The sequence below is a fragment of the Dipodomys ordii genome, unplaced genomic scaffold (assembly GCF_000151885.1).
Source record: "Dipodomys ordii isolate 6190 unplaced genomic scaffold, Dord_2.0 Scaffold5, whole genome shotgun sequence".
Classification (NCBI taxonomy): Eukaryota; Metazoa; Chordata; class Mammalia; order Rodentia; family Heteromyidae; genus Dipodomys; species Dipodomys ordii.
The window spans coordinates 8,879,896-8,894,795 of NW_012267221.1; the positions used below are offsets into that span (position 1 = coordinate 8,879,896).

Consider the following 14,900-nt stretch of genomic DNA (forward strand, 5'->3'; position numbering starts at 1 on the left):
ACGCTCAGGGACAGTGCCCAGGCTCTGAGTCTAAGCTCCAGAACTGACAAAATAAAATAAATAAATAAGGTAGTTTTCAACAAAGGATTTTTGTCTTTTAAGAATACTATCAGAGGTGGCTGGGAAGGTGGCTCAGTGGTAGAGTGCTTTCCTTGCATGCATGAGGCCCTGAGTTCGAGACCTCAGTACCACATAAGCAGAAATAGCCAGAAGTGGTGCTTTGTTTCAAGTGGTAGAGTGCTAGCCTTGATCAGAACAGCTGAAGGACAGTGCTCAGGCCCAGAGTTCAGGCTCCATGACTGATTAAAAAAAAAAAAAAGGAAAAAAAAGAGTACTATCAGATTGATATGTTTGGTCCATTTATTTGTAAACTTTTTTTTTAAATCCAGTAGAATATGGGAAAATGTTCTAATTGTTTGTAGAATATATATGTATATATATATATATATATATATGTATATATATATATTTTTTTCCCCCCTCAGTCTTAGGGCTTGAACTCAGGGCCTGGGCACTGTGCCTGAGATTCTTTTGCTTAAGGCTAGCACTCTACCACTTGAGCCACAGCGCCACCTCTGGCTTTTTCTATTCATGTGGTTCATTCATGCTAGGCAAACACTCTACCACTAAACCACATTCCCAACTCCCACGCAGAGATATTTGTGAAATGTTTTTTTTAGACAAAGCAGAATTTTTTTTGAAATCCTAGACTATATATCTGGTTTAATTTCTTTGACCTTTGTAAAAGCCTTCAATAGTTTCATTCATACCTTGAAGTGCAGCAATATCCACAAGTTATTTATTTATTTATTTATTTTTTGGGTCCGGTCATGGGCCTGAACTCTGGGCCTGGGTGCGGTCCCTCAGCTCTTCAGCTCAAGGCTAGCACTCTAGCGCTTGAGCCATAGTACGAACTAATCACATGAGAGATCATCACCAATGTTCGTCAGCATTCCATTTTTGTGACAAAATACTTGACGCAATCAAGTAGAGGAGAGGAAGGTGTGTTTTCACTGAGTTTCAGTCCATGTTCGCTTGGCCCCGTTGCTTTAGAGCAGACTGTCTTGGATGTAGATAACAGAGGAAACCTTTTCACATCATGGTGGCTCAATAATCTCTTCAAGGGAACACTCTTAATTACCTAACTTCCTTCCACTAGCACTCTTCTAAAAAGTTCCATCCTCTCTCAATTGTGCCACAGGCTAGTGATGACTGCTTTTGCATATGACCTGGAGGAACATTTAAAAGTCAAATGGCAGCACCACCTCTCCACCAATTGAATGGAAAAACATCATAAAACATGAAAATAATAAAAATGTAAAGTTTAAATCACTGTGGAGATTTTTAAAGCTACCACATTGATGGTTGGAGAATTAGCAAGTTCAATCTGTTGGAAATTGCAAAACCAGCTAGTGAAAGAATTACCAGGTAGAGTCTCCCTAATTGTTTCTACTAGATTACTTTCTTGGTGATTTTAGTTTTTAGTATGGTATTTTTAAAAACAAATGACAGTGATAGAACATTGATTATTGCATATGCATGTTCTCTTTTTGGGGGTCCCGTCATGGGGCCTGAACTCTGGGCCTGGGCGCTGTCCCTCAGCTCTTCAGCTCAAGGCTAGCGCTCTACCACTTGAGCCACAGCGCCACTTCTGGCTTTTTTTTTTCTTTTTTTGCTTATGTGGTGCTGAGTAATCGAACCCAGGGCCTCATGCATGCAAGGCAAGCGCTCTACCACTGAGCCACCTTCCCAGCCCGCATCTTCTCTTTTTGATATGTACATCTAGGGCTGTGAGCTGTTGTTAGTTGCTTCAGGTTGGAGCATAGCACCTCAGGCACAGGGACTACACATTTAGAGACTGGAACTTGAATGACGCTTTCCATAGAGGATGTGTGCCAGTCCTTCTACAGAAGAAAAGACAAATCTAAAAATGAGATGTTTGGGAGGATGCCTTATTCCAGTGGGGTAGAATAAGCCTTATGATCAACACGTCTAGCCCAGATGATTGTTCACTACTTTTGCATTGGTGATGGAAAACAGACTTTTTTTGGTGCTTTCAGGGAGGGTGAGGGGGATGGAAGATTTAAAAAATGCTATTTTATTTTCACATACTTTTAAATAGGATCATTGTTAGCAATATGAGTTCCTTCAACATCGCTCATGTTTTCTGATACTTATTCCTTCAGGGTCAGATGCTTTAAGGAAGTGTGATGTCTTAACAAAATAACACAGTATATGATAATGTTGGCTAGTGCATCTCAGAATGTCTTTGGAGACATTATACGTGCATTCCATGTATAAATTATATACCTGGATATGTATATGTGGATTCTTAGATGTATAGAGGAGTGATTATAAGTATAAATTTCAGGAGGCTCTGTGTGTGTGTGTGTGTGTGTGTGTGTGTGTGTGTGTATGTTAGGGAAGTACGGATTGTAAAATGTAGTTACCTTCACTTCCTGGAGATAGTCTCGATTTCCAGAGAGCAGAATAACTGGTCTTCCCATTTGGCTTGCTTTATCTATTGGTCATGGCTTATGCATTAATTATTAGTATAGTGTTGTTTATAGTAGAGCTGTGTTCAACTTAGAAGGATTGATTTTTAAAAATTGTTTTATAGTTATGATAAAGGTGATATACAGAGGGGTTACAGTTACATAAGTCCAGTAAAGAGCACATTTCCTTTTGGACATTGCACCCCTTCCCTTATTCTCTCCCAGGTTTTTTCTCAATTCACATAGTCCATTTTCATAGGGTCTAGTGAGTATCACTGCTGCATTTGTTTACTCTTTGTCCCTCCATTTATGTATCTTCTCCCTTACCCTCCTAGAGACAGAAAAATGAACAAAGAAAACAAAAAGAAAAGAAAACAAAAAACAGCAACACAGAAAAAATCCTCTTGTTTCAATTTCTTGGAGTGGAGTTCATTTTGATGACTATTATTTAGGTGATCAAACACATATAAGCATTGGCGCCTAGTGTTCCTCTTAGAAATAATGTATTTAGTGTAAATAAATTTAACTGAAATTCTTGCACTGTGACTAGGTATCATAACCCATATTTTAATGAACTCAAGGTTTCAGAAACAAACATTTCTTTTTTTTTTTTTTTTTTGGCTAGTGTCTCACTATGCACATAGTCTGGGCTAGGCTTAAATATCTTATCTACTTGCTTTTGCCTCCTGACTGGTGAGATTGCAAGTTTGCACCACCATACCTAGCCCTAAAACACACTTCTAATTATACCAAGCTATAATTGGCATATATGTATTAATGTATAATGCCATTAAAATTAGGACTTTTGAGAAAATTGGCATGATTTCCTTGCTCATTGATTAGAAACAATAAGTGAAAGCTAAGAGAGTCCATTGACATTATTTATTGACTCATGAGCTCTCTATGTGGCCCACACTGGCTTTGAATTCAAAATTCTCCTGCCTCCACCTCCTAAATATATTTATTATAGGCTAGAATCACAGATGTTCACTAATATGCCCAACTTCCTTACGGCTTTTTACTTTGAAAGGAAAATGCTTACATTCAGGAGACAGTCTTTCCAAATTTATAGTAGTGTATTTCATAAAGACCTAAATAAGTAGAAGCTTGATCCAAGATACCACATTTTGTGTTCTGTGAACATGTTATTTGATTTCATTTTTCTTATGATGCATTTCTTTGGATTATGTAGGAATAGGGAATATCTAGCCTGCAGGCCACGTAAGACATGTAAAATCATTTGGTGCATGATGGGCCAGAAATATATGCCATCTACCTATATTGAGAATTTTGTATGGCCTGTGAATGATGTTAAAAATATCCCAATGGCCCTTAGCAAGAATAGTTTCCCCACCCTAGAATTATAGGGTTAAAATTCATTATCACTCCTAGGTAAAATCTTTTCACTTGATAATCAATGACTTTATACTAGTTGAGAAGATCTAAGCCTTTAAAAATGCATTTATTTATATGATGAGGCTCACTTGTTTTCTTGAGCCATAGCCTCATGACTAGACTTTGTTTTCTTGTGAAACATTTGGAATGTATGTTCAGTAGTCATGATTGTTGGTACTTCATAAGGCTTTGTTATAGTTTTAATGCATCTGGATAAAGGGCTTGATGCATTGTACTGTGAAAATAGATGTTTCATATTTTGTCGTTCAGCATATAGTATATATCAAAAAAAGAATTTTTCCTAGTTACTAAAATGGATTTTCTAACTGCATGTGAATTATGAAAACAGGTTTGTGCTGTTAGAAGAATGTTGGTTCCTTGCTTAACCTAGTAACAGGTTAAAAAAGGGCAGAATAATGAAAGAAAACAGGAATAACTTTGTCTGATTCTTTGATAGCATCTTTAAGGCAGAATTGTCCATTTTTGGGTATCAACTGTACTTTAATGAACTATTTCTTATTAGTTGATATGTAAATGCCAGTTTGTGTAATTTCCTACTTCCCTTTTCATCCACTGAGTTTCTCAATCTGACTTGTGATTTTACAAGGAATGGGAAAGAATGCCCCTGCTTTTCATTTGTGAGGGTCATTCTAATTTTGGCTTCTCAGGGTTACCCTAAATTTCATATGACAAACAAAAGAGGCTTCATGAGGGTGCAGTGACTCACACTTATAATCCTAGTTACTTAGGAAGCAGAGATCAGGAGGATTGCTGTTTGAGACCAGCCTGGGCAGAAGCGACCTCTATTTCAATACATAAGCTGGGTATGTTAGCTTAGGTCTGTAATCCCAGGTACAGGGAAGGATAGGGAGGAGGACCATGGTCTGAGGTTTGTCAGGACCAAAACACTATCTGGACAATAACTAAAGGCAAAAATGTTTGAGTGTGTGGCTCAAGTGGAAGCACTTGCCTATCAAGTATGAGATGCTGAGTTCAAACCGCAATAGCTAACAAAAAAGGAGGGAGAAATATATTTTAACATAAGATTAACAAATAGTGTGTCATTAAGGAGAAATCTTTTATCTTTCATGATAGTGTATATTTTGATTTTAAAATAAATTTAAAGTAGAACACAAATGTACATATGTGCAATAACTGTAGTTCTTTATGATTTATATAAATTCTGAAAGGCAAATACAACAAACCATTCTGTTGTGAATTAAACTAGGATCACTGGCTCTGACTGGATATAATTTGCTATTAGCAGAGGTAGGTTTCTTTCCTTTCTGGTAATCTCATAAGGAACCTCATGAAAATAAGGAAACCAAGTGAGATTTGTGACTTTATTTTTGTGTGCATTTTAGAAATGGCAGAAATACAAGAATACAATATGAGAGTTTCCTTGAAAACACCATATGTATAAAATTGGACCTTAAATAATAAATGACCACGAGACTGTAAGCATCTGTGTGTTGTTCAACTAAGCACCTTCCCTTTCAATATATTTTCTTTATAGAAGATTTTTGAAATAAATGGTAATGAAATTGTATAGGAAGTTAAAACAAACAAAAATTGCATATCAAAGAGCTTTATGTCAGGTTTGAGACTTTTTTCCCCCATAAATAGACTTTACTTGGCTCATTTCAGTTATTGACCTTATTTCCCCTGTTACACTGTTGGAACTCCGGTTTGAACTCTGTACCCAACAACATGCCTCCTGTTGAACTCCTGAAGAGCTGCTCTCCTCTGGGATTGAAAAGCTGTCCTGAACCAGCCTCTTTCTGTTATTCCTAACTGTAGGTTTGCTTCTAAAATGCTATTCAGTGCTATTCATTCATCCTCCCTCCCTCTTCCTCTCCCTCTCTTCTCTTCTCACTTTTCTCCTCTCCTCTCTCTCCTCCATCCTAAAATGATGTGATTGACCTGAAGGTACCCCAGAAAGACTATTAGGAAACTTTTCCAAAGTACTTTCTGGCTTGAAACAGTGTGAATCAGTACAAATACTTGATGTTAGTTTTCGTTCACTTTGTTTTCTGATTTTTGTCCCTCTTGTTTCCTCTTTTAATGTCCCTTTGTCAAGACCTTTTCTATCATTTGGCCTGGGCCCTTCTGGCACGGACTGGGGAATTGGACCGAATATAGAAGAACATACCCTTCCCTGAAGCAGCCTGGCAGGGTGGGTGTGGGAGTCAGGGATAAAGCCAGGGTTTGAGGCTGTGCCAGCTTCACAGACGTGTACACTTCAGTTTTCTTAAGGGTTACAACCCAACCATGTGTGCATCTAGAATCAGAATACAATACGTTTCTAGCTTTTCTGCTGACTTTGTCTTTTCATGTATCTTGTATTATACGACAGAACACTTTTCAGTGCCTTCTAAAACCCTTGATTTTTCATATCTTGTGCAGTATATATAGAGCCTTTAAAATTTCAGGTTGTCATTGTTTTGTGGTGCTTTCATATATGTATAAATATACACATATTCTTGTATACACACATATATGTATACACACAAATGTGACTGAAGATGGCTGTCTGCTATTTCTCAGGACTTGCTATATTCTCTTCTTTCCGTTGGGATCATTGTTTATGAATACTTTGTGACTGTTTCCTACCTGGTCTGGGCCTAAACCTTTTAGAAAGATGTCTTAAGCCAAAAAACCAAAAAGAATGATTCATTTTTAGTTTATAGACAAGGACTCTTCCCTTTGCAGAGAGCAGGCGCTGTGCCTCTGATTTTACTGTTTTGTTCCTTTATGTCTGACAACCTTCAAAAGGCATGCTGGAGGCTCTCCCTGTGATCTGTAGGAATGAAGGACTGCTATAAAAAATGCGTGTGGAAGTGCTTTTGTTTTGTTTGTTTGTGGGGCTGAGGCAGAATTGAGCATTGTAAAGACTATAGTGTAAACTCTAGGGAAAGAGGATGTGATTTTTTTTTGATTGTTACCTGTCTGTGTTGTAATCATGGTAGCAATGTATGCTTGATGCATCTAAACCATGAAATATTTCTTGATGGGGACTTGAATGAAGCATATGCTATCATATTAATTGCAGTTAAAAAAAGGGCTTGTTTGTTAAAATGTGTCTCTTTCAAAATACCCAGAGATTTTGACATATTTATTTATTTTACTATTGCTTTCTTTTTTATTTCTCAATGTTTTGTTATTTTTTAATTATTATTTTTTATGCTTGTACTGAGGCACCATAAAAGGGCCTGGGTACTGCCCTCCAGCTTTTGTGTTCAAGGTTGGTGTGCTACCACTTGAGCCACAGATCCACTTCTGGAGCTTTTTTGAATATAAAGGAGTTTCAATTCAACATATTAATGTACAAGTAAGATACAGACATGTTTGATAGTAGGTTGTTGGATAGGAAGATGCTTTGAGCTCACTTTGTCTTCTTGTGTCTTACTACAGGCTTGTTCTCAAGTTCCATGATTATAGGTTATTTATTGGGTAATATTTCTTCTGAAGGAAGCCCTACACTTTTATTTGATAAAGTTCATGTTCTTATCTCTTAAAAATCACTGGATTTATATGGGGCAGTCATTTGGCTTGGCCTCACGAGTTGTGCCTGTCTTGAGTGTGACAGTGGGACATGAGGAAATAAACACAGGAGGAGATTTCCATGCTCATTTCCCGAGTGAGGGGTGCTGCACATCTGAAGTGTGAGGCACTTGATGCTATCCTTGGTCCTGCTTACATGCTTCATTTGTAAAGGGCTTAGTGTTGTAGCCCCTGTTACTGCTAGGGTATACTCTGGGATTTTATTTCATGTTTGGATTGTCTTGTACTTCTGGGATCTTCTAGTTACCACAAGAAGAGCAGGGAAGAACTTACATAATGCTAGAGAACCCATTTCCCAAGGACTACAAGGCTAGTGATCAAATTACTATTCTGAAAATGATCTTTGGATCATACCCTTTCTTCCTTCAATCACACATACAAGAAATGAGGGAAAGGATCAAAATCCTGAGATGTTTCATATTACCCCTGAACTTTTTTTTTTTTTTTTTTGTTAAGGCTGGCATGCTACTGCTACCACTAGAGCCACAGCTCTACTTCCAGCTTTTTTGGTAGTTAATTAGAGATAGAAATCTCATAGCCTTTCTTCAAACAGTAATCCTCAGATCTCAGCCTCCTGAGTAGCTAGGATTACAGGAATGAGCCACCAACAGCTGGCCTGAGAGGTTCCATTTTATTCTCTTCAGTTAATAGCAAGTATGGAGACTGGAAAAATCTGGTATTGGAATTTCTGCAAAGGAGGCCAGAAGTATAGGATAGTGTTGTAAACTTGAACATACTCAGGACTTCTCCCATTTGCATGAAAAGACATATGCATATGTTTGGCAGTACTGGGGACCTTGCACTTTGTAGGCAAGTGTTCTATTACTTGAGCCACTTCTCTGGCCCTTTTGGCTTTAAGTTATATTCCGGATCTTTTTGTGTTTTATGCTCTGACTGGCGATCATCTTACTTTTGTCTCTGTGTATCTGGGATGATAGATACATGTCATCATTCCTTGATTATTGATTGAGATGGAGGCTAGCTAATGTTGAGTTCCTGATGACATTGGACCACCATCCTTACAATCCCAAGTATCTAGGATTTGGGGATTATAGATACGCACGAGCCATTGCTCCCTGCTTGCATGAAATTTTACTCATGCCAGTTTCCCCCTCTTCATTTTTATTTGGTTGTTAGTTTCCTTCAGTGTCTCACTGAAGGAACACTTCCTTTGAATAACTGAATAACATCTTCATAAGGGAAGGCTGATAGGAAAAGAAAGATGACACTGAAAGAGGAAGAGAGGAACTTGAGTTTTGTAGCTAGATAGTTTTCTCAAATAAGTTTGCCTGCTCATTGTTTCTGATGAGACATTCTGAATTTTTCAGTAGGTGGTTGACTTGTTTTTAAAAGTATTTGGAACTGGACACTGATGGCTGTGATTCTAGCTACAGGATGTGGATCTGTGGCTCAAGTGGTAGAGCACTCACTAGTCCTGAGCACAAAATGCTTAGAAACAGTGCCCAGGCTTGCAGTTCAAGCCCCAGGAATAAAAAAAAGTATTTGGTAAAGTTATTCAAATCTATAAATCAGCCCAGAGACAGCCTTTCCTTTGAATCGGAGGAGACAGGGGTAAGTGGTTATGTATATAGAATAAATCTGAGAAGTTATTGTCATTGTGACTCTAACTGTGCACAATTCCCAAATGATAGCTAAGACTGCAGTTGAAAATGACTAAAGTATGGTTTATTCAGGGGAAGATTCCAAGGGCCCTACTCCTTTGAACAACAACTGTACTGTTCAAGTGAATATCAGGGTACCGAAACATGTTTTGTCAGAAGGAATGAAGTCAGGCGGAGGTGGAGTAGATGAATGGAGAGAGGAAGGATGGGAAGATACAGTCATAATATTTCATGTACTTTTGTGAAAATGGAACCAGAGAACTTGAGGGGATCGGTAGGGTTGGAACTGAAGAGGCAAAAATGATGGAAGGAGTGATATTGATCAAGATGCATTGTGCTCATCATTTATATTGATAGGCTGAATTGAGACCCCTTTGTACAACTACTCAAAGACACTTAAAAGAAAAATTGTCATTAGGAATCAAAGAAAAAAAAAACCTCAGTTTATCCAGAAGTTGCAGCAGTCAACATACTCATGGGTAGGCAGAGCTTGACAAGTGGCAAGTCTAGTTTCTGTTTGCTAGCAATCATGCTTATTTTACTGTGTACAGTGAGAACTGTCAGTTCTAGGCTGAAGTCTCTCAAGCCACACCTTTATGTGTGCTTATGGTGGTGAGCTTTAAACTCAAATAGTCCACTTGGTGTTTCTATCAGTAAGTTTTCTGTCAAGATCTCAAATTTCCCTAATGCCAAGATGAGCCCTTTATGTCCCTCAAACCTTCTTCTCTTTCTCCATCTGAATAGGGACAACCTAGCTGTCCAGGCTCACACCTTTTATAAGGTGTTCTGTTTCTGTCTGCTTCTCTGTATGAGCCCTTGTCAGGTCCTGTAAGAGTCTCTAGTTGATTGCTATCACTAGAGATTTCTGCAAAGCATTGATTCTGTATTTGCATTTTTCAAATCTGTCTTAGACCTGGCTTATGTCATCTCATGTGGGAACTCTCATTTAACTTCCTGTTGCTAAAAACAATAGCATCAAGATATCTTTATCATACACGCAGAGGCTTTCTCTCTTTCACACAGGCCTTCTTTCTTAAGCTTCATTATCAGCCAAGCCGGATGACTCCTGTGGAATTACTATGGAACACTACTGTTGAGTTCCACTCTCTTCTTTAAATAATTGTTCTTTATGTAGACGTTCTCTGCGTATTCTCCTTTATATCTTTTCCTTTCCTCTGGCTTTCTCTCACCAGGCACAACTATATTGCCTCCACTGGGGAGGCTGAGTCAGGAGGATAACTAATTTAAGAAAAGCTTGGAGTATATAAGGAACTTTGTCTCAGAAAACCAACCCCTTCCCCTCAAAAACAAAAAAATCCTTCTCAAATATCTGGGCTTCTTTAAAGAATTTTTACATTCTTTCAGTCAGACTTAATCTCTCTGTTGTACAATAATATAGAACCTTGCTGACAACATCCTTCCAAGTCAGGCTTTAATGTGGATTATAAACACTCTTTGTGGTAGTTGAGAAGACCCCAGATATATTTAAGTGAGCACCATTCTGTTTAGGCTTTGCTACTTGAACTGGAATTCTCCCTGGCAGAATTAGAGTTGGTCTCTGCCAGCACCAGAGCCAGTCCTCTCAGTGTGCATGTGATTTAATAGGCTGTAAAGCATGGACCTTGAGCTGTGCTAAGTTAATTTTATCTCTGGATTATTTTCTCCCTGTAGTTTTCTCACACTTTTAACTGCAAAGGTGGAGACTTGTCTGGGCCCCTGCCTTGCTAACTTCCTAGTGGCAGTGATTGCTTAGAGGGAAATCATTTTTCCCGCTTTGTAACTAGTATGAAAACTTCTTTCTTTTATTTCCTTAGAAAGAAATGTAAAAATGTACAGGTCCTCAACACAGTTTATATTTATTTGATTTTGAAAACAAGGCCTGTAGTTTAATCTGGTAGAAGATTACTGGTAGATACTCTGCCACAGGATTTATTTATTATGCCAGTCCTGGGGCTTGAACTCAGGGCCTGGGCACTGTGCCTGAGCTTCTTTTGCTCAAGGCTAACATTCTACCACTTGAGCCACAGCGCCACTTCTGGCTTTTTCTGTTTATGTGGAAATGAGGAATCGAACCCAGGGCTTCATGCATGTTAGGCAAGCACTCTACCACTGAGCCAAATCCTCAGCTTTAACTTTTAAAAAATTATCTTTAAGTAGTTGTACAAAGGAGGTGCCATTTAGCAAAGTAGTTTATGAAAACAATACATTTTGTTCAGTTCACCCTCTTCAACATTTCACTCCTCCTTAGATCCAACCCTTTTGTCTCTTTGATTAATTTTGTGTATATCGAATGAATTTTAACCTTCTCTCCTTTATTCATTTGCACCTCTTTCCTTGGCCCTATATCCCCATCTTGCACGTACCCATTTCTTGGTTCTGAGTTGAGCTTACACCTAATCTGTCTTAAAAAAAATACTATTTGAGCTCTCTGTAGAGAGAAATAGTATTATACTTGAGTTAATTCATTTGTAATCACCTAATGTGTTCACATATAGATTTATTGGTACATTTTATCTACCACAAATTAAGGACACTAAACAACCTTTGTTTCTCTGGGATTGGCTTATTTCACTTAATACATTTTTTCCAATCCATTTCTTTATGAATGGAATAATATTCTAATGGATGGGTAAAATTCCATTGTGTATGTATACCACATTTTCTTGATCTCATTCATCTATTGAAGGGCATCTGGGCTGATTCCATGTCTTGGCCATTGTGAATAGTGCTGTTATTAACATGGTTGTGCTGAGGACTTTAATGTAATCTTTTTTGTGTTCTATTAAGAGAAATCTGAACTCTGATGACTGCACACTGGGGGATTGTTTGATAAAAGGATCTTCTTTTAGGAATGATAGCAAAATGGGGTATTGTTCTTGTGGAGATGTTGTCTTGAGACCAAAAGCAGACAATAATACTCAGTAGCTAAGAACCTAAACAAAGTCATGGTTTTCTTACTAGGGGGTGACTTTTGGCAAATCCTCTATTTCCTCAGAACCATAGCTTCCTCTTTTATGAAATTAGATGTTATGATGGTAAAATGAGCTACTGTATATAAGGAATTAAAAACATGGTTTCTATTACTTAGTACTCAATAAACAATAGCTATTGTTATTCTAAAAATAATGATGATTGTCTTAGGAGAGGTAGGTGCAACGAATTCTATGCTTTTGTTTTTGAATTACCTATGAGAGTGGTTCATTCATTCTGAATAGCTAGATAACCATTTGATCCTAGTCAGAATAATGAATTTCTTTTTTTTTTTCAGAATAATGATTTCTCAAGCCTAAGTTACTTTATGAAACTACTGAGAAAGGATAGTTATTAGAGTCAATATTACTGGCAACATGTGAATTGTTTTTTGGCAGTATTAGTGGCTTATTGTGATAATGCATAAAAATAACCCCTTTCACAAGTCTTGGCCTTGGGCAAATCAAATTGAAAGATTACAATAAGGTGGGTAGGAAACCCATACTTCTGAATGAAGGAATCAAAACCTCTTGAATGAATAGCTCTGATGGAAGACACTTCCATTGACTGTGCTTATGTAATATCTCTCATTGTCTATGTTGATGAATGGTATCCCTTGTGAGGTCATCAATGACATGACTAACATGACAGGAGCAATGATACTAAACTGAAGTCAGTCCAGTACCACACTCACATCCAATGGACCACCAATGCTGCTGTCTCTATGGGGTAGGCAACATGCATTGTTTAGACAAATAAAACTTGGATACCATACTCTGTTCTGAAATCACAGGGAGGTCCAGTTAGTGTTGTGATGGCATACTGTTTCTGGGTTTCCATTGTTGTAAAATAAGCACCTGTGTGAACATTTTCAGCATTGCCTTGAGTGGTGATGGTGTGTGAAGACAGATGAGTTGTAGTTTTTACTATGAGAACAGCCTAGGATTAAGGTTTTTGCCTGAGGTTGGACGAATGCTGGAGTTTCTAGCTAGTATACACCAATATCTTGCCCAGTGTGAGCACAAGATGGAAAGTTTACTGAAGAAACCTCTCCTATCTGAGTATTCACGTGAAATATTTTCCTGGTAAGAATCTTAATGAAGAGTCTTAGAATTTTGGAATTTCCAACCAAGTATGAGATCAGAGAGGGGAAATACAAACTTAAAAGAAATACCAACTTCCATTTTTGTATATAATTTATTGCATTTCAAAATGTATTTTCTGTAGAAGCATAGCAACGGTACTGAAGTTCTTTAATTTAGATATGATAATGTAATATAAATATATGTCACTATCAAAATAATTACACACATTTTGTATATGGGAAACAGTACAAGCTTTTAGTATCTTGAATTAAAACTGCTCTCATAATACATTCTAGAGTTATGAGGTAATTTGTAGTGTAAGGTGTGTGGTTCAGACAGGCCTGATCTCCACCCATACAGGAAAATGGGGTGGTGACTTCCCCATAAAATGTGGGTGTGCTGGCTGCTTTTGTGAATGGAAAGAAAATCTTAGGCAGGTCAACTCATGCAACTCTAAGTCAGAATTTGTTTATAAAATGTTATCTTTTTATTTTCAGTAAAATAAAGGTGATAAGATTTTTTGGTGGAATTTTATTTCTTGGTTATTTATTTATTTACGGATGGTGGGGCTTGAACTCTGGACCTGGGTGTTGTCCCTGAGTTCTTCAGCTGAAGGCTTCCACTTGAGCCACAATAACATTTCCGGTTTTCTGTAGTGAATTGATGAGTCACACAGACTTTCCTACCTGGGCTGGCTTTGAACCAGGATCCTCAGATCTCATCTTCTTGAGTAGTTAGGATTATAGGTGTGAGCCACCGGTGCCTGGCTAGGTTATATCTTTTTAATTAGAAAATTACAATTGTGTGTGTGTTTGTGTGTGTGTGTGTGTGTGTGTGTGTGTGTGTGCGTGCACGCCTGCTGTACTGGAACTTGGACTCAGGGCCCCAGCATTGTCCCTTAGTTTTTTTCATTCAATTAAGTACTATGTAAACTATAGCTCTACTTTCATCTTTTTGGTGGTTAATTGGAGATTAACCTGGACTGGCTCAAACTGAGATTTGAGGACCCCAGAGTAGTGAGGATTATAGGAATGAGCTACTGGCGCTTGGCTTTAAGACAATTTTAGATCTTCAATAAATATTTTATTTTTTTTTGTTTCAATAAATATTTTAAAAAGTCTACTTAGTCCAACATGAGAGCATGAAGAAATTCCTGGGGGCTTGGGGTGTGACTCAAGTGGTAGAAATCCTGCCTACCAAACCTGAGGTATTGAGTTCAAACCTTAATAATACTGTGCTTTATTTTGAGATATTCTCTGAGCAGAGAAGAGTGCTTGATCCAGAGGTGTTTCCTTTGAAATTGTGGTGTCAGGCAGCTCTGGCTAGAAGAAAACGTTTGCTTTTCTTTTTTGTTTCTGTTTCTCCTCCCCCCAACCTTTCTTTTCTTCTCTTTCTTTTCTGATTCTCTCAGTGAAAGAAATTCCTGCAGATTAAGTGAAACATTGATGGAAGCTATCCATGAAACATGAATTGTTTCATAAGCTAACATACTTAGATTTCTAAGTATGTTAGCTTATGGCTCTAGTGAGGTCTTCATTAAGAAAGGAAAATTCAAGAAGGGAGTTGCATAGTTTGAATTAAACACTTGCCCAAAGAACCTGAAGCAGAACTGAGGTTTATTGTCCTGTTGAGTGACCCAGGACATTTACCAAGTTCTCCTTGTGTAGGGGATTAGCTGTTGAACAAATTTCTAAGTACAGCATGCAGTTTTGTCAAATACACAATGACATTTCTTTTCACAGCTCTCTTGACTTTATACTGTTTAAATA

General features: G+C 37.8%; 1 protein-coding gene across 2 annotated transcripts in view; it reads left to right on the forward strand.

Annotated features, from left to right (window-relative positions):
• Gpd2 (glycerol-3-phosphate dehydrogenase 2 (mitochondrial)) overlaps nt 1-14,900 on the forward strand; it is a 161,169-nt gene that overhangs the window by 29,406 nt on the left and 116,863 nt on the right. The window lies entirely within an intron of this gene.